We start from the raw sequence: 25055 nt of genomic DNA on the forward strand, positions 1-25055 counted from the left end.
GCATGTTAAGACCTCTCATTTATGTTCGTCATACAGTCACATCGCGCGATATCAATTTTGGTGTATATCAAGCGAGCGAAATGACCGCGAGTGCACCACGAGTACAGCATGTAAATCATGCCATACATGACATGTATGTCATGATTTTCATGTTAACACCTTTCATTTACGTTCGTCATACAGTCGCTTCGCGCAATACCAATTTTGGTGTATATCAAGCTAGCGAAACGGCCGCGAATGCACCATGAGCGCGGCATGTAAATCATGACATACATGACATCATGTCACGGTTTTCATGTTACCACCTTTTATTCATGTTCGCCATACAGTCGCGTCGCGCAATACCAATTTTGGTATATATCAAGCTAGGAAAACGGCCGCGAATGTATCATGAGTGTGGCTTGAAAATCATGTCGTACATGACCTGCATGTCATGCTTCCATGTTACCACCTCTCATTAACGTTCGTCATGCAGTCGCGTCGCGCAACACCAATTTTGGTGTATATCACGCAAGCGAAACGGCCACGAATGTACCATGACCATGACATGCAAATCATGTACATGTCATGCATGTCATGATTTTCATATTAACATGTCTCTTTTACGTTCGGCATACAGTCGCTGCGCGCAATAGCGATTTTGGTGTACATCAAGCTAGCGAAGCGGCCACGAATGCATCATGAGCGTGGCATGTAAATCATGACATACATGACATGCATGTCATGGTTTTCATCTTACCAACTGTTATTCATGTTCTTCATACAGTCACTTCGCGCAATACCAATTTTGGTGTATATCAATCTACTGAAACGGCCGCTAGCGCACCATGAGCGAGGCATGTAAATTAGGTTGTACATGACTTGCACGTCATGATTTTCATGTTACCACCTGTCACGTTCGTCATACGGTCGTGTCGCGCAATACCAATATTGGTGTATATCATGCAAGCGAAACGGCCGCAAACGCACCATGAGCGTGGCATGTAGATCATGACATACATGTCATGGATGTCATGGTTTTCATGCTACGACCTTTTATTCATGTTCTTCATACAGTCACATAGCAAAATACCAATTTTGGTGTATGTCAATGTAGCGAAACGACCGCGAGTGTGCCATGAGTGTGGCATGTCATACATGACATGCATGTTATGATTTTCATGTTACCACGAGTCAGTTATGTTCTTCATACAGAAATGTCTCGTCATACCAGTTTTCGTATATATCCCTTCATTTAAACGGCCGCAAGCGCCCAGAGACCATGTTATGTAAATCATGCTGCACATGACATGCGCCTCATATTTGCATGTTAGGACCAGTCATTATGTTCGTCATGAATTCTTGTCACGTCGTACCAATTTTAGTGTATATGAAATTAACGGAACGGCCGCAAGAGCCTAAGGTCGTGGAATGTAAATCATGCTGTTCATGACATGCGTGTCATGATTTTCATGATATGACTTGTCATTTATGTTCGTAATAAGGCCATGTTATGACACACCAATTTTGGTGTACATCCGATTAACAAAACGGCCAGGATAGCACAAAGTCGTAGGCGGATAGATAGTTAGAGACAGACAGACAGACAGACAGACAGACAGACAGACAGACAGACAGACAGACAGACAGACAGACAGACAGATAGATAGATAGATAGATAGATAGATAGATAGATAGATAGATAGATAGATAGATAGATAGATAGATAGATAGATAGATAGATAGATAGATAGATAGATAGATAGATAGATAGATACGCTCAAAGTCGCAGAAGTTTGCTAAGAAATGCTTCGCATTTAAAAAAAACAAGCAAGCTGCGAATGAAACAGCGCCGGCCCGCAACGCGGCCTTCTCGCGTTCCAAAGACACATTTTTTTCCACTCACTGTGAAGTCGTCCGTTCGAATAACGTCGGTGGCGTCAAAATGTTTCTCGCACACTCTAACGCGTTCAGAATCGAAGGTAAATCCGCCAGCGTCTTGTCGCGGTATTGCACGTTTCCATGCATCCCTCTCATCAGCGTCCCTCGGCAAACTAAACAACGACGCCTTTCCGCTCGTACCTCTGTAGCCATAGCGACAACCCGGTACACAGCAAGTCTTCGGCATCGTCACTCACGTACACTGTCCGTGTACTCGCGCACATTACTCACACCCTTCAGTCACACAAATTAGGAAAAAGCGAGGAAAACTGAACGCCAATGCTGCCAGATTCCTCAGGCCCCCAGCTCTCCATACGCAGCGAAGCTCTCCTCAATACCCCCCGCGCGCTCCTAGCGCTGCCGCGCGGCACCGGCGGCGACATAGCAAGCTCTCTCCATAGCGTTACGGAGGAGTTTCGTGGCCAGAAAAGCATTGAAGGACTCTGCCCTTACTAATAACCTCTACTCTTCCGTATCACGCTGCCGTTAAAATGAATGTCGAAGGCGTCCACCAAGGTTAAGGACGATGTCCAGTAATTCGTGAGTGACATGTCTCCCTTAAAATAGAAAAGATAATACTGTTGCGCTTCTGTATTGCGAACATCCGCGTGTAGTTGGCCCTACTCCTGAAGAGATTGTGCAGTACCTAATAAATAATGACATTATTTTATGCCTCAGTGAAACAGCTGTTCTTCAGAAAACATGGCTTCATTTTAATTGGTAGGATATTTTTGTCACGGCATGACACGACTTTTTCGTGATTTAGGATCACACGTAGCACGAACATGAGTGCAGCAGATAAATAAAAACTGATAAAGTTGGGTAAGGCGATAAGCGAAGCCAATTCTGGCGTCCGCGAAACGCATCTTCGAAAAAAAAAAAACGCGTTTTTTGAAGCAGCAATATGTCCAATGACAGCGGCCCTTTCTTATTTTTGTATCTATAAAGGCGTTTACTGACGGCAATAGTCGACGAAGCACAACGGCGACAGTCAAGACGGAGCGCGGACTCTGAACGCGAGGAGGGTGCCGTCAGAGAAGTGCCGAAGGGGATGACCCACTAGAAAGCGCTCGAGAGGGCGACCCATCACAGAGTTCTAACGCTTCGCTACAATTACCCCGGGTACTAAAAGGAAGCCGCCTGGCGACCTAACTGCTTGTCACTGGGTCATGGTAGGGCTCCAGCCGCCGCACGTTGACAATGTCGCGCCCGCCACGGCGCATGTCCGAAGATGGTTCAATTGGTTCGATCAGGTAGTTGACCGGGGATGTGCGTTTGACGACACGGTAGGGGCCGTCGTACTTGGGCAGCAGTTTGCAAGAGAGGCCAGGTGCAGTGGTAGGGACCGAGAGCCGTACGAGCGCTCCAGGGAGGAACGTGGGCGCAGAAGTGGTGGTGTCACCGCGAATGCTCTTCTGCCGCTCTTGGTCATGCGTAGTAAATGTCTTGACAAGCTCCCGAAACTCCTCAGCAAGTCTGGCTGTGGCAGAAATAGGTGCACACTCAGACGGATCCGGCTTGTATGGAAGGATTGCGTCGATTGTGTGCGACGGGTGTCTGCCGTACAATAAGAAAAAGGTAGATAACCAGTAGTGCTCTGAGGAGCGGTAATATAGGCGTAGGTGACGATAGGCAGAATGGCATCCCAATTGGTGTGATCGGCGGCGAGGTACATCGAGAGCATGTCGCCGAGCGCGCGGTTAAAGCGTTCGGTGAGGCCATTCGTCTGCGGGTAGTACGCAGTAGTTTTCCGCTGAACAACGTTGCACTCTTTGAGAATGGCTTCGACGACTTCCGACAAGAAGGCACGACCTCGATCGCTGAGCAGCTCGTGGGGTGGACCGTGGCACAGCATGAATCGGTGCAGCAAGAAGGAGGCAACATCGCGCGCTGTAGCCGCTGAGAGGGCGGCAGTTTCGGTGTATCGCGTAAGGTGGTCAACACCGACGACGGCCCAGCGGTTACCAGCCGACGTTAGAGGAAGTGGTCCATACAAGTCTATGCCAACGCGCCCAAAGGGCCGGTCAGGGCAAGGTAGAGGTCAGGGCAAGGTAGACCTGCCGGCGACAGGTGCGTTAAAGTTTTGCAGCGCTGGCAGTCGATGCAGGAGCGGATGAACTTCTGCACGTAGCGGTACATCCGTCGCCAAAAGTACCGTTGACGAATGCGGTGGTAGGTTTTCGATACCCCAGAGTGTGCACACTGCGGATCAGAGTGGAACGACTCGCATATGTCAGAGCGCAGACTGCGGGGTATTACGAGTAGCGACTGTCGGCCGTCGCCGTAATTGCGTCGGTGGAGGAGGTCGTCGCGAACGGCGAAATGGTGGGCTTGACGACGCAACGCGCGAGTGGATGGTGTTGCCGATGGATCAGTCAGCAACTCTATCAATGAGGCAATCGAGTGATCCTTGCGCTGTTCAGTAGCGATGGTGTGAATGTGAATAGAAGAAACGGCATTGTGAGACACTGAGCTATGGGCATTGTCGTCATGCAAGTATGGGCAAGTATGCACTATGGGCATTGTCGTCATGTCGTCCTGCATAGTATGAACCAACTAGCCCCTCAAGACGTCCTGATCAACTATATTTCTTCTACAACGGGCTTCTTCTTATACTCTCCTTCTTTGTGGACCCCAGACGACAGGATTAATGCACTGGTGAGCTATATCGTCGTGGCAACATGCAAGGCAAGGTATTTGGCATTTTGCCGCAAGAAAGGCCTAATCCCTCAGGATATTTGGATGTTGTTCGGTGGCGTCAAGCCATCTAATGGACACGTGAAACGAGTCGCCAAGATTTGGAAAGCGGAGTTATGGAGACAAGTGCGGTTCTTTCAGGACTGGCTACGTGTGGTGTGTTATGGCAACTTCAATGAAGATGTGGCCGAAGGCAAGTGGCGGGCAGCAAGGAAATTGGCAGCCGATATGACAGAGCAGTGGTGGTGTTTCTACTTGAGGCAAGCCCTGTCAGCTTTAAGACCGGTGGTTAATACCAAAGATTCGAATGACTCTGACCTGACGGTGATTGGAGATGCACAGCTTCCCGACAGTATTTCAAAAGTTTTGCAGAAAGGTCCAAAGTTCTCGCAAGAACCTGTGGTACCTGCCTTCGAGCTTCTGGCTTATAACCGAAAAATGGCGGGAAAAGCAGATCAAGAAAATCAAGAAAGGTGCTTGTTGGACGGGGTGGAAAGCCTTCAAAAGAGCACAAGTCGACCGGCGAAAAGAAGGACCGGAGACAGCCTGGGTGCCATTGTTAGATACTTCAAGGATAAAGGTCTCAGCTTGACGATGGCTGACAAAGAAGGTGGATTCGTGGTTATGACGTCAGCAATCTACCAGGAGAAAGCTCGCCAGGCCATCGAAAAGAACTTCGTCAAGGTAAAGCCTAGTGAGGCACGTGTAAAAACTAAAGCAGTGACATTGTGTAAGGACTTCAATCTAACAAAACTTGCGAATGCAATTCAAGGAAGTAAATCCAGCACCTTGCAAGTGTTTTTTAGTGCTAAAACGCATAAAGTAGAAATTCCTTTTCGCACTATTGTGAGTGAAAAAGGATCATGGCAACACCAGGCTAGCATGTTTTTGCAAAAAATGCCTGAATCTGTTGAGTGTGAATGATCCGTTCGTGACGAAGAATTCTATCGAAGTTTTGCGGTTTTTTGAAGGCAAAGTTTCACCTGGGTTGACATTCTCAGTGGATGTACAAGATTTGTTTTATTCTGTCTCCCATGTTGAGCTTTTTAAGTGTGTTATGGACTGCATTCTAGAGAATTCAGGTATTGGTTTTCAAAATTCAACCGGGCTGAGTGTTGATAATTTTATGTCGCTTTTAGAGTTCTATCTGAAACACACCATCATAAATTTTGACAAGGGTTTGTACCTGCAAAGAGAAGGCATTTGTATTGGATCGTGTGTTGCCCCAATTTTGTGCAACATTTTTTTAGCCTACATTGACCGCGATCTGCTTGAGGCGTTTAGAACTGACGGTGTGTTGAAGATATTCAGGTACGTAGACGACTTCCTGGTAGTTTTGGACAAACAAACAAGCACAAGCGATTGTGTGGACAACGTGTTAATGAAGTTTAACAAGTATGGGAGGGGTCTATGTTTTACGTACGAGCTACCGCAGGAGGGAACGCTTCAGTTTTTAGATCTTAAGCTCATTTTCAAACATAACCATACATGTTACTCGTACTGTCCGCGGGCTAAGAAGAAGCCTTTACCATACAATTCATCACACTCCAAGGTAGTAAAGAGGGCGATCGCGTCACTGTGTTTGGAGTCTGCACTGGTGAGGTCGTGCCCGCATGAGAGGCTGGCCAGCTTTAGTGCTCAGATTGGACGACTGAAGGCAGCTGGGTTCCCGCAGTCTGTGCTGACGGCGGTGGCTGAAACCCTCCTAAAAAAGCTAAAAGGGCGTTCGCGAAAACTGCAGCGGGGGGTCTCGTCCAATGGGCGTGAGAAGCCGATTGTGTTACCCTATATACACCGGGTGACACACAACCTGAAAAAGGTTGCCAATCGCCACGGCGTTGGCATGGTGTTCTCTGCGCCTAAGAAGCTTTCGAAGCTGTGCGCGCGCATTTCGAGCGGCGAAGAGCGCGGTAGCCTGTGTAGCAAAAAGCATGCCAACCCGGTTGTGCAATGCGATGTAGGAGTGGTGTACGAGATACCGCTTTCCTGCGGCAGGTCTTATGTGGGCCAAACAAGCCGCTGCGTAAATGACCGCGCGCGTGAACACCAGCTGTCAATCAAAAATAAAGAAATGGCGAATTTGCCAGCTCACTGCGCTGCCTGTGGATGCGAAGCACGATTTCAACAGACTAAAATACTTGGACGTAGCAAAAACACGTGTGCGCGGGAGGTTTTGGAAGCATTCTTCATTAAGGGGAAAAAAGATAGCTGTGTAAGTGAAGCCTCGGTAGCGCTCTGCGGCGCAGAAGTGTCTTTTTTGATGAATAATGTGCGTTAACACGTGATGTTCCTCGATGTGTCTGTGCATCTATGCGCAGCCACGGGGTGTCTGCGCAGTTCGGGGTTCCCTATTTTAACTGATGCTCTACGTTCAATAAAAGCAGTTGGTAGTGTGCGCTCGATCTGTCTAAGTGTTCCTTCTTTGTGTTGTCCTTTTCTAGTTTAGCGCAAATTTTCCTGCATAGTATGAACCAACTAGCCCCTCAAGACGTCCTGATCATGCAAGGGGGAGCGCGAAAGTGCGTCGGCGGCAGCACGCTGGCGCCCGTTGCGGTACAGCACGCGGATATCGTAGTCCTGTAGCCGAAGTGCCCAGCGGGCGAGGCGGCCTGAGGGACCCTTCAATGGCGACAACCAGCATAGTGCATGATGGTCGGTGATGACATCAAATGGGCGACCATACAAATAAGGTCGGAACTTCGTAAGGGCCCAGATGATCACTAGGCATTCCTTTTCGGTGACGGTGTAATTGGTCTCGGCTTTTGTAAGCGTACGACTTGCATATGCCACGATATATTCGGGAAACCCTGGTCTGCGCTGCGCAAGGACAGCGCCAAGGCCAACACCGCTGGCGTCTGTGTGACGGCTCTGTAGCCGTCACACAGACACTACGACGCGACGGCTCTGTAGGAGCTGTCGCGTCGTAGTGGCGTAGTATGGGAGGCGACGTCAACAAACGACGGAGCTTTTCGAAAGTGTCGCCGCACTCTGAAGACCATGAATGGAGGGGCCCGTTACTTCCGAGGAGCTTCGTCAGTGGCGATATGATAGTCGTGAAATTTCGAATGAAGCGCCGAAAGTAGGAACACAGTCCTATGAAACTGCGCAGTTCTTTGACGGACGTACGTTTGGGGAACTCGGTCACGTCTCGAAGTTTGGCTGGATCGGGGAGAATTCCGTCCTTGGACACGACGTAGCCGAGGATTGTCAGCTGCCGTGCTGCAAATCGGCACTTCTTTACATTCAGTTGCAGACCGGCGTCGCTCAAACGCGTCAAACACCGCAGGCGTTGAAGATGGGTGGAGAAGTCCGGAGCAAAAACGACGACGTCTTCGCGGTGGCACAAGCACGTGTGCCATTTCAGGTTGCGCAGAACGGTATCCATCATGCGCTCAAAGGTGGCGGGCGCATTACACAGCCCAAACGGCATGACGTTGAATTCGTACAGGCCGTAGGCCTGACAAAGGCGGTCTTGGGTCGAGCGTCATCAGCCATTGGTACTTGACAGTACCCTGAGCGCAAATCGAGAGATGAAAAGAATTCGGCGCCTTGCAGGCTGTCAATCGCGTCGTCTATTCGCGGCAGTGGCTACACGTCCTTACGAGTGATCTTGTTGAGTCTTCTGTAGTCCACACAGAACCGCACAGAACCGTCCTTCTTCGCAACAAGAACGGCAGGAGGCGCCCAGGGTCGAAGTTAGAGGGTCTATTCATTCTATAAAGACAGGGCGTGCAAACACGGACACAAGAAAGAAGTCAGGACACCACAAACGCCGACTAACAACTGAAGAGACGCACAACGGCTGAAAGAGAAAGAAGGCACGAAAACTTATCTGCGCATGCCCATGCAACAGGCGAACCTATCAATCCGGCACGCGTGGTGGTCTACGTGGAAGATAACTGTTAAGGCATTTGATTGCATCTTTATGCAAGTTAATCGACGGTTGGCTCACGCATGCGCTACCACTATTCTCGATATGCCATGCTTCAATCATCAGGCGCGTTTCTTCATTTCTGTGACGGTACAACACTGGGCATACATCGAATTTTGGCGTGCACTTACAATCTCGACAATGTAAAGATAGATTAGAAGGTGAGCCTCCTGTTAGCAATCTCTTATGTTTCAACAATCTCTGGTTAATGCATCGGCCCGTTTGTCCTACGTAGAAGCGGCCGCAGCTGAAAGGGATCTTATACACCACACTAGTACGGCAATCAGTGAATTTGTTGGTGTGTTTTACGAAACAAATATCGGTCCGCTTCTTGTCTTTTACTGGCTCATTCAACCTCTGCACAGCGGCGCCTATCTTACCTAGCTTATTGGCAGCCGTGAAAACAACATTAACGCCGTATCTACTTCCTACTTTCTTTAGCCTGTGAGATACGCAATGGATGTACGGTATACCTACGACACGTTTCTTCCTATCGCTTTCTGCATCCATGCTCGGACTTAACACAATAGACTTCTTTAAACGTTCAGCGACCGTGGCCACTGCATCACGAGGATACCCTACATCTAAAAGACGCGTAACCTGTGCGTTAAAGCTATCACTCATTTTGTGCTCACACGACTTGGTAAGGGCTGATTTAAGGCAAGACATGGCGATGCCATTTTTTACAACCTTCGAGTGCTTCGACGAAAAATTTAACAGCGGTTTCGAAGATTTAGGAGAATACTGCCAGCACACGTGGTTCTTCTGGAACGTTAAGGAAATGTCTAGAAATTGTAATAAATTATTCTGAGGCACCTCTTTAGTAAAGCTCAGCCCACCTCATTTAATTCAAATTTTTCGCTCACGGAAGTTACCACCTTTTCAAAGTCCCCACCACTACAAAAGATCAAGTAATCGTCCACATAACGAAAAACCTTAATAACCCAATTACCTAAAGCGCCTTCCAAAAGATTGTCAATCTTGTTAAGGTATAATCACTAAGAACCGGAGCAACCTTAGAACCAATACATATCCCTGATTTCTGCACATAAACGCCTTCCTTCCAACCTACAAGCGTCGACTTTAAATACATGGAAAGGATTTCTAGGAAAGGTCTAATAAAATCGCGTCGAAGCATGTCGTCCACTTGCTCGGTGTTTACACGGCGTTCTGTGGGAGATACGCGATATGGACGTTGCCGCAGTGGCAGGTGGGCGCCAGTGTCGATGCCGTGCGTAATGGCTGACGTGCGGCCGACAGAAGTTTGAGCGACATCGAAAGAAGAGCGAAATTCTTTCAACAGGTTTAGAAGCTGGGAACGCTGGACCTGCGTAAGGTTGTCAGCTATGGAGGAACCAAACACGTCAGCGGGTGATGAACCAGACGTCGAAACAGCACTGAGCGTACTGGAGCTGCGGCCGTGCGCGTCATCGGGTTCGTCCATAACTTGTGCTTCTTCGAGGGGTTCCACGCTGCCGAGACATTCCCCTCGCACCAACGTAACACTGTACGGGGAGGGGTTGATTACAAAAATAGAGGTGCTGCCCTGAGTGACTTGAACTGTCGCGGAAGGCCACCAGCAAGCCTTTCCTCGTGCAAACACGGTCATATGGCGAGAGGAGTGCAACGGTGTCGGATCGACTAGCGCAGTAGACTGACACCGCCGTTGACGAGTTTGCAGGCACTCTGATGTCGTCTTTGACGAGTACCTTGCTCGCAGCCGATGGACTGTCTTCCGGCGTCAAATTAAAGAATTGTGACAGCTCTGTAGCGTCATCATCATTGCCATTCATCATCATCGTCATTTTCCAACCACCGCGCCGCGTCTCTCGCGCAGCTCATGCCTAGCGCTCGAGGCGCGAGCAGTTTTGGAACGAGCTCACGCTCCTGGGGGCTGGACGCCGGCAGCCGCTGCCGCTCTGCTTGTCCTAGGGCCTTCGAATAAAGTGGCGAGACTTCGGCACGGCTACGTCGGCCGCCTTCACGTCTCTCTCTCGCTACAATTGGTGACCCGGAGAACACGCCCTTCTCCGAGCGGCCCGCTGCCATGCTTCCGCGACTCTGCCCTCCAGTTCCGCCGTTTCACCCGGCCTACCCCCGAGCGTGGTTTATGCAGCTCGACGCCTGCCTCGCAGTGAATGGCGTCACAGCGCAGCCGCTCATGCACGACATCTTGCTTGACGCCCTCCCGGCTGAGCTGCGTCATCTGCCCGCCGCGTCGTCCTCCAGCCCGCAGCCATATGACGACCTCTGCGCTGCGGTGCTGGCCCGCTACGGCGAGACGTACCACCCGCTACCGGGGACCCGTGAGTTCCGGGTTTCCCCTCCGTCAAAGCGAGCGGTACCACCCGGCCCGCAGCCCTCCCATGACCTCGACACTTCTGACACGTCAGGCTCCACGACGGCTACCTCGCCGCACGCCCTGGAGCCTGCCATAGACACGGACATCGTGACTCCCGCTGTACGACCCCCAATTGCGGAGGCATCACCAGCGATGTCCAACGAACCCGCCTTTTCGACCTCGACACTGTGCGCATCTTTCCAGCAGGAACTACCATCGTCCTCGAAATCTCCTGCAGCAGACGTTCAAGCCCATAACCAGCTACAGCCGAACGTGCGTGACGCTGCGACGATGACAGAAAATCCCGAGGACTACCCGCCGGGCTTGCCACAGGTAGACCAGACCGCGTATGCCCAGCCGGCCACACAGGCATACAACCCGCCTGCCGCCCCGCACACGCGCTCTCCTTCACCTACTAAACAACTTCATTCTGTGACTACAGCTGTACCGTCGTCCAGTCTCTCCAGCACGGCTCATCACACCGAGATTAGTCGCGCCACGTCTATCTGCAGCGCACGCCTCGTGGCTCGTCTGCACTCTACACGTCAGCTAATGCAGCAGCCGCATCCAGTAATGTACCACCGCCAACGCCGTTACCGGCGCCGTCGCCGCAACAACTGCGTCGCCCGCCCATCCCGGCTACGTTCGCGCCGACGTACGTCTACACACGCTGGCCCAGACGAACTACGCCTACGCTCCACGCTGTTTTTAAGATACCTTCGCCCTTGTGTGCGCAAGAACCGCCAGCATCACAACAGCTTGTGTGTGTGCCAATTTCGCTGGGCCGCACAGCGGAATTTCTCAGCCCACTACCGATTTCCACGTCATCGGTGTCGCTCGCTCCGTCCAACAGCGTCTCTTCGTCGCGACCCTCGCCCGCTGCGCTGCTCCCAGAGTCGCCCCCCAGAGACCTTGTCATTTCTGACGGCTACCTTCACGTTAACGACCTGGACTGCCCACGGACCCTATCGTTTCGCGACATGAACACTCTTGTATATACGCCCCCATAGCTTTTCATTTCGGCTTCATTTCTGCGGGGGGGAGTAATCTGTAGCGTCATCATCATTGCCATTCATCATCATCGTCATTTTCCAACCACCGCGCCGCGTCTCTCGCGCAGCTCATGCCTAGCGCTCGAGGCGCGAGCAGTTTTGGAACGAGCTCACGCTCCTGGTAGCTGGATGCCGCTAGCCGCTGCCGCTCTGCTTGTACCAGGGCCTTCGAATAAAGTGGCGAGACTTCGGCACGGCCACGTCGGCCGCCTTCACGTCTCTATCTCGCTACAGCTCTATTTCGGCTGGTGCGCAATGAATGACGGCGTCGTGGCGGGAGAGAAAATCCCATCCGAGGATGACGTCGTGACAGCATGACGGAATTATGATCAATTCGCCAGCGTACAGAGTATTCTTAATCATGACGCGGGCTGTGTACACCGCTCTAGGGTGAATACTTTGGGCGCTGGCTGTACGGAGGGAGAGCCCGGAAAGTGGCGTCGTCACCTTTGGAAGTATTCGTCCTCGTGGACTGCGATGACTAGTCTTCCTGGTCGCGTGGGACCAGACGTGGCCGCATCGGGGACAGTGAGCGGCGTCGTGGTCCCGGTGAACGGCGGGTAGAGGGCACCGGTTGAGACAGCGGTGACCTAGGCGGAGGTGAATGGTAATACGGGCGGCTTGACTGGCTTGGCATGGTCGAGGCGACTGGAGGCGACTGCACGCGGTTGCAATAGCGGGAGACGTGACCGGCGCAACCGCACGCAAAGCAGATGGGGTGGTTGTCGGAAGTGCGCCATCGGTTCGCCGGGGTAGGTCCCATCCATGGCCCATGACGCGGTGGATGGGGCGGCGGCTGATAGGACTGCATGGTGGGCTGTAGGCGTGGCCTAGGAATGACGTCGGCGTACGCAGCCGGCACACTCGCCTCGAAGGCCTGTGGTCTGGCAACGACTTAGGCGTAATATGTGGGGCAGACACAGGGATCGCTGGCGGTGGCCTGGCTACAACTTGCGCGTAATTGAGTGGCGCAAGCACCGGAGGTGGCTGGTGGTATTTCGGCGTGACCTCCGCGATTTCCTGTTGAATAGCGCGGCGTAAGGGAGGCAGCAGTGTGGTCGAAGGCTGTTCAACGTGTCGCGACTGAGGGAAGCCCAGTAGAGAAAATTGACGGGCAATTTCCTCGCGCACAAATAACTTGATCTCGGCGAGCAAGGCCGAGTGATCAGAAATGGCCGACAAGCCAGCGAGATCGGCGTCGCGTGATGGAGGTCGACGGGTCAGCAACCGCTGCCGGCGCAGCTCCTCGTAGCTTTGGCAGAGCGTGATCACCTCTGTCACGGTACGAGGGTTCTTGGCGAGCAGTATGGTGAAGGCATCGTCGTCGATGCCTTTCATTACGTGGCGGATCTTGTCAGACTCAGACATGGTTACGTCGGCCTTCTTGCACAAGTCGAGGACGTCTTCGATGTAGCTCGTGAACGACTCACCGGTCTGCTGAGCTCGTTCACGTAAACGCTGTTCGGCTTGCAGTTTACGAACGGCAGGTCGGCCAAACACGTGGATGATGGCGGTCTTGAAATCAGACCACGTGAGGAAATCGGTTGCGTGGTTGTTGTACCACAGGCTTGCCACACCCGCGAGGTAGAAAACCAGGTTGCTCGGTTTTCCTGGCTCGTCACATTTGTTGGGTACGCTCACGCGCTCGTATATCGCGAGCCAGTCCTGCACGTCAGTGCCATCCGCGCTGGTGAATACAGGAGGGTCGTGGATGCGGGGGGCACCGGGGCATGGTGTCGGTACAGGGGAAGCATTTGCTGGACGGCGTCTTGAGACATGGTAGAGGGCACGGTACGGGATCGAAGCGCCAGGGGCATCGAACGGGGACCGAAGCTCGTTGGACGGCGCAGCACTCTCCACCAAATTATAAAGGCGTTTATTGACGGCACTAGTCGACGAAGGACAACGGCGACAGTCAAGACAGATTGCGGACTCTGAGCGCGAGGAGCGTGCTGTCAGAGAAGAGCCGAAGGGGACGACCCACTAGAAAGCGCTTGAAAGGGCGACCCATTACAGACTTCCAATGCTTCGCTACATATGTTTCACGGCATAACTGGTTTTGCATTCCTGCGGAGCTGACTTATGCTTTCCCTTCTCCATGACATGGCTGTAAAGCTTTTACTGCACTTTCCTACATGTGCTTTTCCATACTGCATATTTAAGAGAAAGCGTAGCAAGAATTAGCTGAAATGTAGCCGGCAGACCGCACAACTTATTTACAAGCCGTTGAGATCGAATAGCCGTGACACTTTAGTTTGTCCATTCTTTGCCACGGAGAAACATAAGGCACCTATATCACGCTGCATGCTGTGCTAATTTATAATCCCCCCCCCCCCCCCACTTAACTCTCACTGCAAGGGGTCCCAAACATCTATGGCTGAGAACCACTGACCTATATGTCAAAGCCTGACCAATTTATTTTACATGTACAAGGACTTTTTTGTTCGAATGCATTACAAATTCTTAAACACCAAATTATACAATAAATGCTGGTTGTAGTACTTTATCGGAATCAAAACAATAACATCCACAATGTCAATGTAAAAATATATATTTTCATCTACCACAGAACCTATGGTCAATGCCAGTATGCAAGTGCAATCCAAAGAGATGGCATGCACAGCAGTGGCGTAGCCAGGGGGGGGGGGGGGGGGCACACCGCCTTCCCTCCCCCGAAACTGTTTTTTTTACTATGGCATACAGAGCCCAAAATGACACTTGACCACATCTGGCTGCCCGGACCCCACTTCAAATCAAGGAGGGGCACCCGCCCCCGAAAAAAATTTCTGCCTATGTCCCTGATGCACAGAGAACTTGGTGTCTGCTTACACATGAAGGCAACTCGATAAGTTATAAAGGCTTGCAACACTTTTGAGAAATGTGACTCTGCAATAGGCAGGTTGGTGTACCATTTTTCTTTATATTGCATTAGTATGCCCTCAGACCAGGCCCCTAGCCGCCAGGAATTCTTTCGGGGGGGGGGGGGGGGGCACTTGCTGAAAGCCTTGACTATTTGAGAAAAACGTCTATTTTCATGATTTATTTTCGATAAAACACTATGTGTTATCAAACTAAAATGTCTGAGGCCCGTGTACTTAGATTTAGGTGCACGTTAAAGAACCCCAGGTGGTCGAAATTTCCGGAGCCCTCCACTACGGCGTCTCTCATAATCATATCGTGGTTTTGGGACGTTAAACCCCAGATATTATTATTATTATGTGTTATCAAACTTTCGAGGGAGACCCTGCCCCCCCCCCCCCCCCCCCCGTGGCTAAGGGCCTGCCTCAGGCATGAAAACATGTTACACATGATGGTCCAATTCACTTTTTGGTATAACGACCTGTGGTGTCGACCTGCCAAGGTTTGTAAACACAGTCGGCTTTATTCAGATATTTTTAAAAAGCCGTGTAAATTTATAAAGTTAAGCTTGGGAACATTGCATATTATTTCACAACCCTATTCAGCTGTATTATTACGCATAAGTAGTCGACCAATGGTTACAACATCTACATGCCAGCGAGTGCCATCAAATGCGACCGGAAAAGTAGTTCTTCGTCACTTTCAATAGCTCAATTTATGGCTGCACCACTTTGAAAATGAATCCTAATGCCATGACAGGAAAGTTACCTCAGAGTTAGGCAATAACATGCTTTGAATTAAAAATTGTCTATCAATATTGGTGGTGGCTTAGCACATCAGAGCCAAGGACGGGAAATGCCATGAGGCTGAATAAAAATTGAACAGGCAGCAAATAACGGCTGTAAAATAGTCAAGAATCATGCTTAGTAAATTAAATCAGCTTACATTCAGCACCTTTTCAAGCCATGCAAAATTTTCAAATGCACACTGTTGTTGTAAAGTTTGGACTCAGCACCGTGCATAACGCAGCGCAGAAGTCCAAGTGCTGACAATCCTAAATACTCAGAGATGTACAAGATCATCAATATAGTATACTGTAAAGCACAGGAGTGTTCACAGAAGAGACCATCTTGTAGACAAACAGGTGGGCCAGAACCGTTGCTGCTTTGCCATAAGTGTTCAGTCCTCCTGAAAAAGATTTCATGTAAAGAAGTCCATTAGGCTTTCTGCATGCATACAAAATACCAACTTGACTTCTCTTACTCCAGACGTTTCTAAAAAAAACAAAAAAGTACAAAATTAAGAAGCTGCCAAGTATTTTCTTGTGAGATATGCAATGAATGTGAAGTACACTTTTATTCTTGTAATATCTAGAAAGACGCAGCATTATGATACGGAAAGACGGGGCTCATTTGCTTGTCCATGTTTTGCTGCCATGTTTTTATGCACGTAGCAAAAAAACAAGGTACAGTAGCTAGTGTGCAGTGTTGCTTGTTGTTTCGTGGAGGCAACTCGTATTAGAAAAATAATTCATTTATCCTCAAAACTTACTGCTAGTTCTCCCAGATAAATTATTTAAAATCTAGACAGGACAAAACATAGATATATACATATGAGGCATGTCACAGTGGACAACTTCAATTTTTTAATTTACATTTAAATATAAAACTCTGCTTATGCCAAAGCAGCATCTAGATGTCTTTCTCACTGCACTTCTGAGTAAACCAGCGGTGTACATAACACCTGCCTATAAGCACTGCACCAGCTATGAAATGCGTGCACACTGAAAATTTTCTGTGCTGCTTACTGCTTGCTATTGCCTTAAATGTCCCCTAGCCAACACAAGCTAGACAAGCAATTAATATAACTATCAAGTAGAAATGAATGCGCTGGTGAGCCTCAATATACTTTGATGTACATGTCACTTCATTGTTAAAGTGACGCATCACATTACTGACCGTTTGAAGCAAAACGGAAAGGCGAGCTAGTTGGAGGGTAATAGGTGAGGTTAAAGTTTGAGTATATATTTTCTGCTGAAGCAATAAATCTTTCAGTTGTGAGTGCACTTTGTTGATGCTGTGGCTGATGACGATGAAGAATTATGGCAGAGGCATTTGTAATGGTTGGAAGCATTCAACAACCCACTCGTTGCGGAATTCGCATTGTGTGACGCCTGGTTACAGAATTCACGTTGTGTGACGCCTGGTTGTTATTTTACCCAGGGTGTCGGAACGAAATGTTTTTCGTTTCGGTTTTAGTTTCGTTCCACCACAAAAAGTTCCGTTCCGTTTCTGTTCCGAAACGAAAGAAAAAACGTTCCGTAACGGTTCGTAACGGTTTTTTAATGCAAAAAATTTGAAGTTAAGGTAATCATAAAAAAACATAGGATTTGTGATATAGTTACTTGCCCTCCTCTTAATTAAGAAAGTGGGATAGGAGTAAAACACGTTCTTTCCACGTTCTTCAGAGGAGTGGAAGTAACTGTACCACGAATTCCTGCCAATTAGCACAAACCAGTTCTATATGCGCTTCAAAGTCATAGTATTTATTTTCTCATAAGTCAATTACGATTATTTTTAGCGGGCTCAATGCTTTGTGTCAAGGGAGTGAGCACGATCTCAAAAGCAGCACGTGATTGAGTGCACTCTCTGTACGAGACCACTGACCTCCTAAAAAAATCGTCAAGCCTGCGCGGAACACGTAGCACAGTCACAGCGTAAGCAGGAACAGTGGCCTTTCAAGAGCCCGTTCTATACTCTCTTGGGGAAACTAATACAAGTACGCATGCATGGTATCCACTACGCCATAAATCATCAAAATTTTTCCCCACTGTGCCATTTTTTCTCATTCTTCGGAGAATCGTAGTACCTGCTACACATCTGAGAGGCATTACGTGCACTTTGCGCTGTGGCTAATGACGATGAAGAATTATGGCTGAGCCCTTTGTAACGGGTTGAAATCATTCAACGACTGACTCCTTGAGCAATTCGCATTGTGTGACGCTAGGTTGCTATTTTACTCTTCTGCCACGCACATAGGCAGAGGAGTATTTTTGCGAAGGAGTTACAAGCACCAGCGTGACACTGTGGTTGAATACTCGACTGCCACGCACAGCTAGGCGCGAGTTAAAATCCCATCCGATCCTCGAAATTTCTTTCTCATTTAATTTTTTATTTCACGCGATAGCGGTTACGGACACCGACGGCGGCGGACAAATATGGCGCCAAAATTGGCTGTTGTGATCTCATAACAGCTTTCGCTGTAACAAACTTCAGTGCCGACAATGCCCTCTCTACGCTGCCCTGCGTGACAGGCGCGCAAGAGTCCACTTGCGGTAATATTAACATCTCTGGTTGCCACCGTATTTCGTTTTCGCACAATTTTAAGATATCTTTGCTTTGGCTTTCCTGCCTGAGGTACGCGCTAATACTGTACCCTCAGATATGCATCATTGCTCACGTTGCATGACCTCAGTTGTTCCGGATTGCTAAGTTTTCTCGTGAACCGAAAAACGATTGAAAAAAATTTCGGTTTCACTCCAGAACAAAATATTAGATAACGTTTCGGTTACGTTTTCGTTCCGGTCAAAAATATCGTTTTTTCCGTTTTTCGTTTTTGATTTTCGTTCCGTTCCGACACCCTGATTTTACCATTCTACCACGCTAATATCTTAATGTGGTTCATTTCCAATATGAAGCCTGTATAGGGTATTTTTGCAAAGCAGTTTGAAGCACCGGCATGGCCTTCAGGTAGATTGTATACTGGGCTCCCACGCAGATTGCCCAGCTTCGAACCTCTTCTCATTTCTTCTAATTTTTCTTCTCATTTAGTTTTTTTTTATTTCACGTGATAGTGGTTACGGGCGGCGGCGGTGGCGGTGGCGGTGGACAACTACGGCGCCAAAAACGGCCCTTGTTGTGATCTCGTAAGAGCTTTCGATGTAAAAGAAGCGCGCTGGCATGTCAGCATCAGCATCGTTTTTATGTACCAGCATATCCATGTAAACAGCTCTAACTTCGTCCACACCGGTGGGAAATGAACGAGCGAGTAATAAGCGGTCACTTAACCCTTTCGGCCCTTGCTGTGTCAATTGACACCATCACACAGCATTTCCCCTAGCACCTCGGAAATGAAACCGAAACTGCCCATTCTTGGGGAAATACTTCTTCAATGATCCGCACTGCGATTGACACCAAAATGGTGACATGCTTGCAGAGCTGGGAGCCACAAAGAAGAATAAACTTGACCGAAGGCAAGGGTGACGCCGAGGCGGGTCAGCAGAGGCGGCTAAGCGCAATTTTCGGGTCGACGTACCAAAGCTGTTTCAATGAGTTTCACACTGAAAAATGAGACGTGGTTAACATTTTGTGTACTCTAGTGCATAGCAGGAAAAAATATGCCATTTTTCTCATTTCACAACCGCTGAGCCCTGATGACCTAATTTGCTGTCATGTCTGTAAATCAATTAATACTTGCACCACTGACTCAATTTTTCGTATGTGGTCTTCTGAGGCCATAACTACTACGAAAACAAGCACAAAAACACTCCCCGACTAAAATAAAAAATCCAGGGCTGAAAGGGTTAAAAGTTCAGAAACATGATCGGCAACTGTGTGCGAGCAACAAACAAATGCCGTCCGCGCCACAAAATCGAGACTGCGTGCTCACGCACGATCGCATGTACGAGCGGTTGTCGGTGAGACAGCATAAAGACACCATGAATGAAAAAAACAGACTAAATGATTACAGTCCAAAAAATGCATTGTATCCCCAGGAGGGTTTCGACGTGGGCTTGTTGGTGATTCATCTTGATGGGAACTGATGCGTCTGTCCATGTATGTTTCTTCTTGTGTCCCTGTCTTTTGTGCGCATCAGTTCCCATCAAGATGAATTTCCTAGTAGTGGCTGCACTCGCTTGCACTACTAGAACGAGACGAAATATTTGCGTGGTTTTCCAACAGACAGTGCCGAAAATATACGACATCGACCGCTTGCGACATGTTTACGCCATCATATATTAACATCATTGACCCTGAACGGATCAGACCTTCTCAGGACGTCTCACAGATTCATTTCCTACGTAGACTGCATCACTTGATACAAAATTCAGCGCGCCAGAACGAAAAAAAACCGACTGCAACTGCAGCCGCACGTATACCTTCCATACAAACGCGGAGCTTCGCACCAGTGGGTTGCCAGACCAGAGACGGCGCTGCCCACTAGGCAATATGGCGGCGCCTACGAAAATAAGGTCTATACTTCCGTGGTCCGTATACGGGTGTATCTTGTTTTATTCAGTATTTCTTTATTCACCGGGCGTTTCTGCTTCCTTCTAACGCATTTGTTTCTTCCGCCACTCCATAGAGGGTGCCACTTTAATGCTTTAACATGCACCACTGCTCCCTGGGGGCGCTAGAGCTTTTGGTCTGCGATTCAAATAAGTAAGAGAAGGTTAGAGCATTGGTGGCAGAAAATTACAGAGAAAGGACAAAAGTAAATATTGGAAAAATAAGCACATTCTGCCGTAAAGGGCAGACAACTAGGCTTAGAATTTACGTTTATTTTTTTCCTGTAGTAAGGTAGATTTAATTGAAGTAGAGGCATTGGTCCAACATTTAGGAAAAGAAGGGAAAAAGGAAAAAAAAAGATTTTTTTTGTCGAGCCTGGTAGTACACTTCTCACCGCCCCGTTATAAAGGGGACGCTCATAGCACTCCATCATCATCCATGCGCACGCAGCGGTCTCTTGAAAACTAGCCTAGCGTACAACATCTCCAACAAGTGTGTGAGCTGTTGTAGGAAACGCGGATGGATGGATGGATGCTATGAGCGTCCCCTTTAAAAACGGGGCGGTGACATGTCTGCCACCAGGCTCGAAGAAAAAAAAAGCTTCCTTGTTTCATGTTGGCCTAATACCTTATCTACATGATTAAATCTGTGTTATTATACCAAAAAAATATAAATTCACGTCCATCTCTCTGCCTCTTAAGGCAGAATGACCTTATTTTTCCCCTTATTTTATTTTGTTCTTTATCTCTACTTTTCTGCCACCAATACTCTAACCGTCTCTTACTTATTTCTATCGCGGACGTGTGCAGCTTCCATTGTTGTCCCTAAAACCCAAGGCTTCATGTAGACTCGTGCCCACACGTATACCTGGATGAATATCGCCACATTCAATCAGTACATGTTCCAATCGTTTCCTTAGTGCCCCCGCAGCATGTACATTGTTCCTCTTCGTTACTGAATCTCGCTTTATAACTACGCGTTCTAAGGCAGCCCGACCTTGCTTCAAACAGTAAAGCGCTTCCCCTTGAATTATCATAAAACCTTTCCCTCCTTATTTCGTTTTTTCCCTTTCGGCAGTTACTCAGAGCCGGCTTCTTTTCCATCGCTGCCATCCAGTAAGTCCTCTCCGCCTCTCTGACCTTCCGCTTAATGCTCCTTGTTGCCATATCGCCCGCACTGCCAGCCGTGTATTTACTGGTGAGCCTCCTAGTTCTTTTTCTCCACTGCGTGTCAGCGCTTTTTCTATACAAATACCTGAAAACCTTCTCTGCCCATCTACTGTTCTTCATTTTCCTCAGCCTCGTCTTCGAATCTCATTTTGCTCTGAGCTTCCCTCACTTCAAAGCCTGTCCATCCCATATCACCTTTACAGCCTCATTTGTCGTCTTCCCGTGAGCGCCCCAACGCGAGGCGGCCCACCGTCCTTTGATTTACATCCATTCCTGATTGTACCTCTGACTTCATGCACACTACTGAGTTCCCAATGTAAGCCCCGGGACCATCACACCCTTCCACAGCCCTCGAAGCACCTCGTACCTATTGTATCCCCATAAAGCTCTGTGCTTCATAATTGCAGCATTCCTCTTTCCCTTGCTACCGATGCTTTCTCTGTACCTCCATATATCTATCCCCCTCATTTACCCATACTCCGAGGTACTTGTACTCGCTTACCCTCGGTATTTTTGGCCCTGTATAAAGACCATATGGTCTTCGTGATCATTGAATACCATCAATCCACATTTTGTTGCACTAAATCCCAGTCCTAGAGCCTCACATTCCCTTCCGCATATCTGCCAGTCGCTGTATATCATCTTGACTGTCCGCAAATAAGACAATATCATCAGCATAAAATAGACCTGGAAGCTTCTGCTCAACCATCGTGCCGACCTGCTTGTGTGACAAATTAAATCCAATGTTGCTACCTTCTAGCGCTTTTTCCATCCTCACCATGTACAGCATGAATAACAGCGGGGACAAAGGACATCCCTGTCTCAGCCCCTTGCTAATTTCAACGCTGTCCTTGCTACTTATTCCTTCCATTCTATACAAACTGTATTTCTCGGTATTTTTCCCTCAAAAGCTGTATACAGTCGTCCCCTATGCCCACTTCTTTCAGTATATCCCACACAATTTCCTGATTAACGTTGTCATACGCCCCGGTAATATCTAGATAAGCTACGTATAAGGGCCTGTTTTCTATTTTCGATATTTCTATACACTGGGTAAGAACAAACAGATTATCGTCTAACCGCCTGTCAATTCGAATCCATTCTGAAGTTCTCCCAAAATATCATTTTGTTCTACCCACGCTTCTATTTTTAATTTTACTGCCTGCATCGCCAATCTGTATAGCACCGATGTAATGGTTAGCGGTCTATACGACCGAATGTTATCCTTTTCTCCCTTGCCATTATAGATTAAGTTCATTCTACTTTTTCGCCAACTGTCTGGTATTTCCCTCTCCTGTAAGCACTTTTCTACGGCTTTCAGCAGTGCTTCTTTAGTTTTATGTCCGAGTTCGTTTAATGAGGCTGACGGGAACCCCATCTAAGCCCGGAGTAGTGCGCTTAGGAATTTTTCCTTCGGCCTTCTTCCAATTGAAATTCTCTAGTACTACATCTTCGTCGGTTGCACTCCTTTGCGTACTTTTACTACTCACTGGGGGAATCCCCGGGGCGACCTTTTTAAACGAATCAGCTGTTATCTTTCGGATGTAACCTAGCGCTTCATACCCTTCCAATTGATTTCCTCCTTCATCTACCATATGTTGTTGCATTGTGACAGACTTCCTACCCAGCGCTTTTAGGTGGCTCCAAAATATCCTAGGCGCGGCCTTCTTCTTTTCGCGAATCTCTTTCATCCAGCGTTCACTTTCACCTTTAATTTTTGCCTCGACTAATTTCTGCACAATGGATTTTTGCTCTAAATATATTTCCCATATTTGGTTGACTTCGTCCTGTGGCCGCTTCTCCTTTTTTGCTTGTTTGTGCTCCCGTGATGCCTCACGTCGCTTCTCGATCGCCTCCCGGATTTCTTTGTTCCACCAACTTTTTGGCTTTCTCTTTCCTTTCCAACAAATAGTTTTCTGCTCTTTGTCCACTGTTGTGATTACATGTAGCAGCTCACTATACTTCCAGTCTTTGCCTGGTAGTTCGTCTACTTTTTCCTCGACTCTTGCGGCTATATTTGTTATTTGTTTGTCATTTAGATACAAGCTGCCAAACTTTGATTCTATGTTCTTATTTTCAGTTTTATATCCCATTTGTAATATTATGCCTTTATGATCACTACCCAAGCTGTTAATGCCTTCCTCGTCTATTCTAATCTCTCTAAGTTTGTCATATATTCCTTCTGTCATGAGACAATAATCAATGCTCGATTGCCGGTTTCCGACTTCCCACGTGATCTGCCCCTCACACTTAGGCCCCACGTTAACTATCTCAAGACTACGTTGCTCGCAGAGATCTAGCAATAACTTGCCATTGGTGTCTGAATATCCGTCAAGGTCATGAATGTGAGCGTTCATGTCCCCTAGAAGGATTATTTCGGCATCATGACCAAATTCTTTAATATCGGTGCTTATGCATTTCACTATCTCCAGATTCTTTTCTCTGCAGTTTCTGCCTGTCCACAAGTAAGCTACACCTAGCCACGTGCACTGAGATGGTGGCGCCGCGGTGCGGGAGTGAACGAAAGCTGTTGGCGTGCTCCGCGCAGCAGCCGACCCATGGACGGAGCCGTGTCAGGTTGTTAGCGGTGCTTCGCAGTGTCGCGTGTAAATTGCTGTGTCGTAAACTGTGCCAATAACTATAAAAACTACGCTCCTGGAACAGAGTTTTTCAGTTTTCCGCTGTGACCATGCCTTGGAAACACGCGGGAACGCTGCATCAGTGTGCGCCGCGTAACGCAAGTGATCCTGCGGGAACGTTTACGAAGTACAGTCGAGAGCGATTTGAAGGTTATCGCGCGAGCGTCGACCAAGAGCTACAACGGCGCCACGGCCCAGAATCCTCTTTTGAGGCAAGGGAGGTATGATGCAAGCTTCACTCTCTCTTTTTGCTGTTCCTTGATCTGCGATCACGGCCGTCTGGTACATTTTCATTTCTTTTTTTTACGACAACGCGATATATTTTCTTCAGCACAGCAAGCCGTTCAAACGAAGCAATGCCAAGCACCAGCTTTACCACATCTTTCCGAAAAATTTGGTTATCGTCCTCTGGGATAAGAGCCACCGAAGAATACACATGACCAAAACAAATTGAAAGCCTAAAACAGAGATAAAGGGTGCAGAGTTCGTCATAGGGATAGTTATTGTAATATGGAACAGCCAACGAGGGCGAGAAGAACGTGTAATCTTGATTTTCACTGTTACAAAACGTGCCTCCAGGCTCCTGGGACGCTACGTCGGTTGACACTCGCGCGACAACCTTCATATCGCGCTCGACTGTACATGTAGCTAGATCGCTGTGAATTTTCGCTCCACGCAAGTGAATTGATATTTTTACACTGCTGACGGAACCAAGTCTGCAGTACATTTCGTTGGCGGAAAGCCACGGACAGATCCAGCAATTTTCCTTCGTACGCTGATGCCGTTTTTTTTCACCATGCCGCAGTTCGTCTGGCGGCGCAGTTCGTAAGCAGGAACAGTTAGGAATAAGCCCCTCATGCCTGACAAAATACGTCGCCGACGGCGAGAATTTTAAAATTTATTCCCCTTGTACTGCCGTTGTCCTTGATATCCCTGTGCGTGTGCGTCGCCGTTCTATTGCGGCGTGGCGCGGATATCACGTGCAGAACGAGCACGTGACAAGGTTACTCAATGACTCATGCAGTCCGAGCAATGTCTACGAGCGAAGCTGAACTACAGCACCGAAAACTTCGCGGAACTGCCATGCATTACTAAATGCAACACGTGCAGTTCGGTGATCTTACGGTTTGCTTGCTCCCAACGCAAGGCCCAGACACAA

General features: G+C 48.4%; 1 protein-coding gene across 2 annotated transcripts in view; it reads left to right on the top strand.

Moving 5' to 3' along the window:
• The window catches only part of LOC119391015 (potassium channel subfamily K member 17), a 522775-nt gene that overhangs the window by 491147 nt on the left and 6573 nt on the right, over positions 1-25055 (top strand). The window lies entirely within an intron of this gene.

The sequence above is a fragment of the Rhipicephalus sanguineus genome, chromosome 4 (assembly GCF_013339695.2).
Source record: "Rhipicephalus sanguineus isolate Rsan-2018 chromosome 4, BIME_Rsan_1.4, whole genome shotgun sequence".
NCBI classification, from domain to species: Eukaryota; Metazoa; Arthropoda; class Arachnida; order Ixodida; family Ixodidae; genus Rhipicephalus; species Rhipicephalus sanguineus.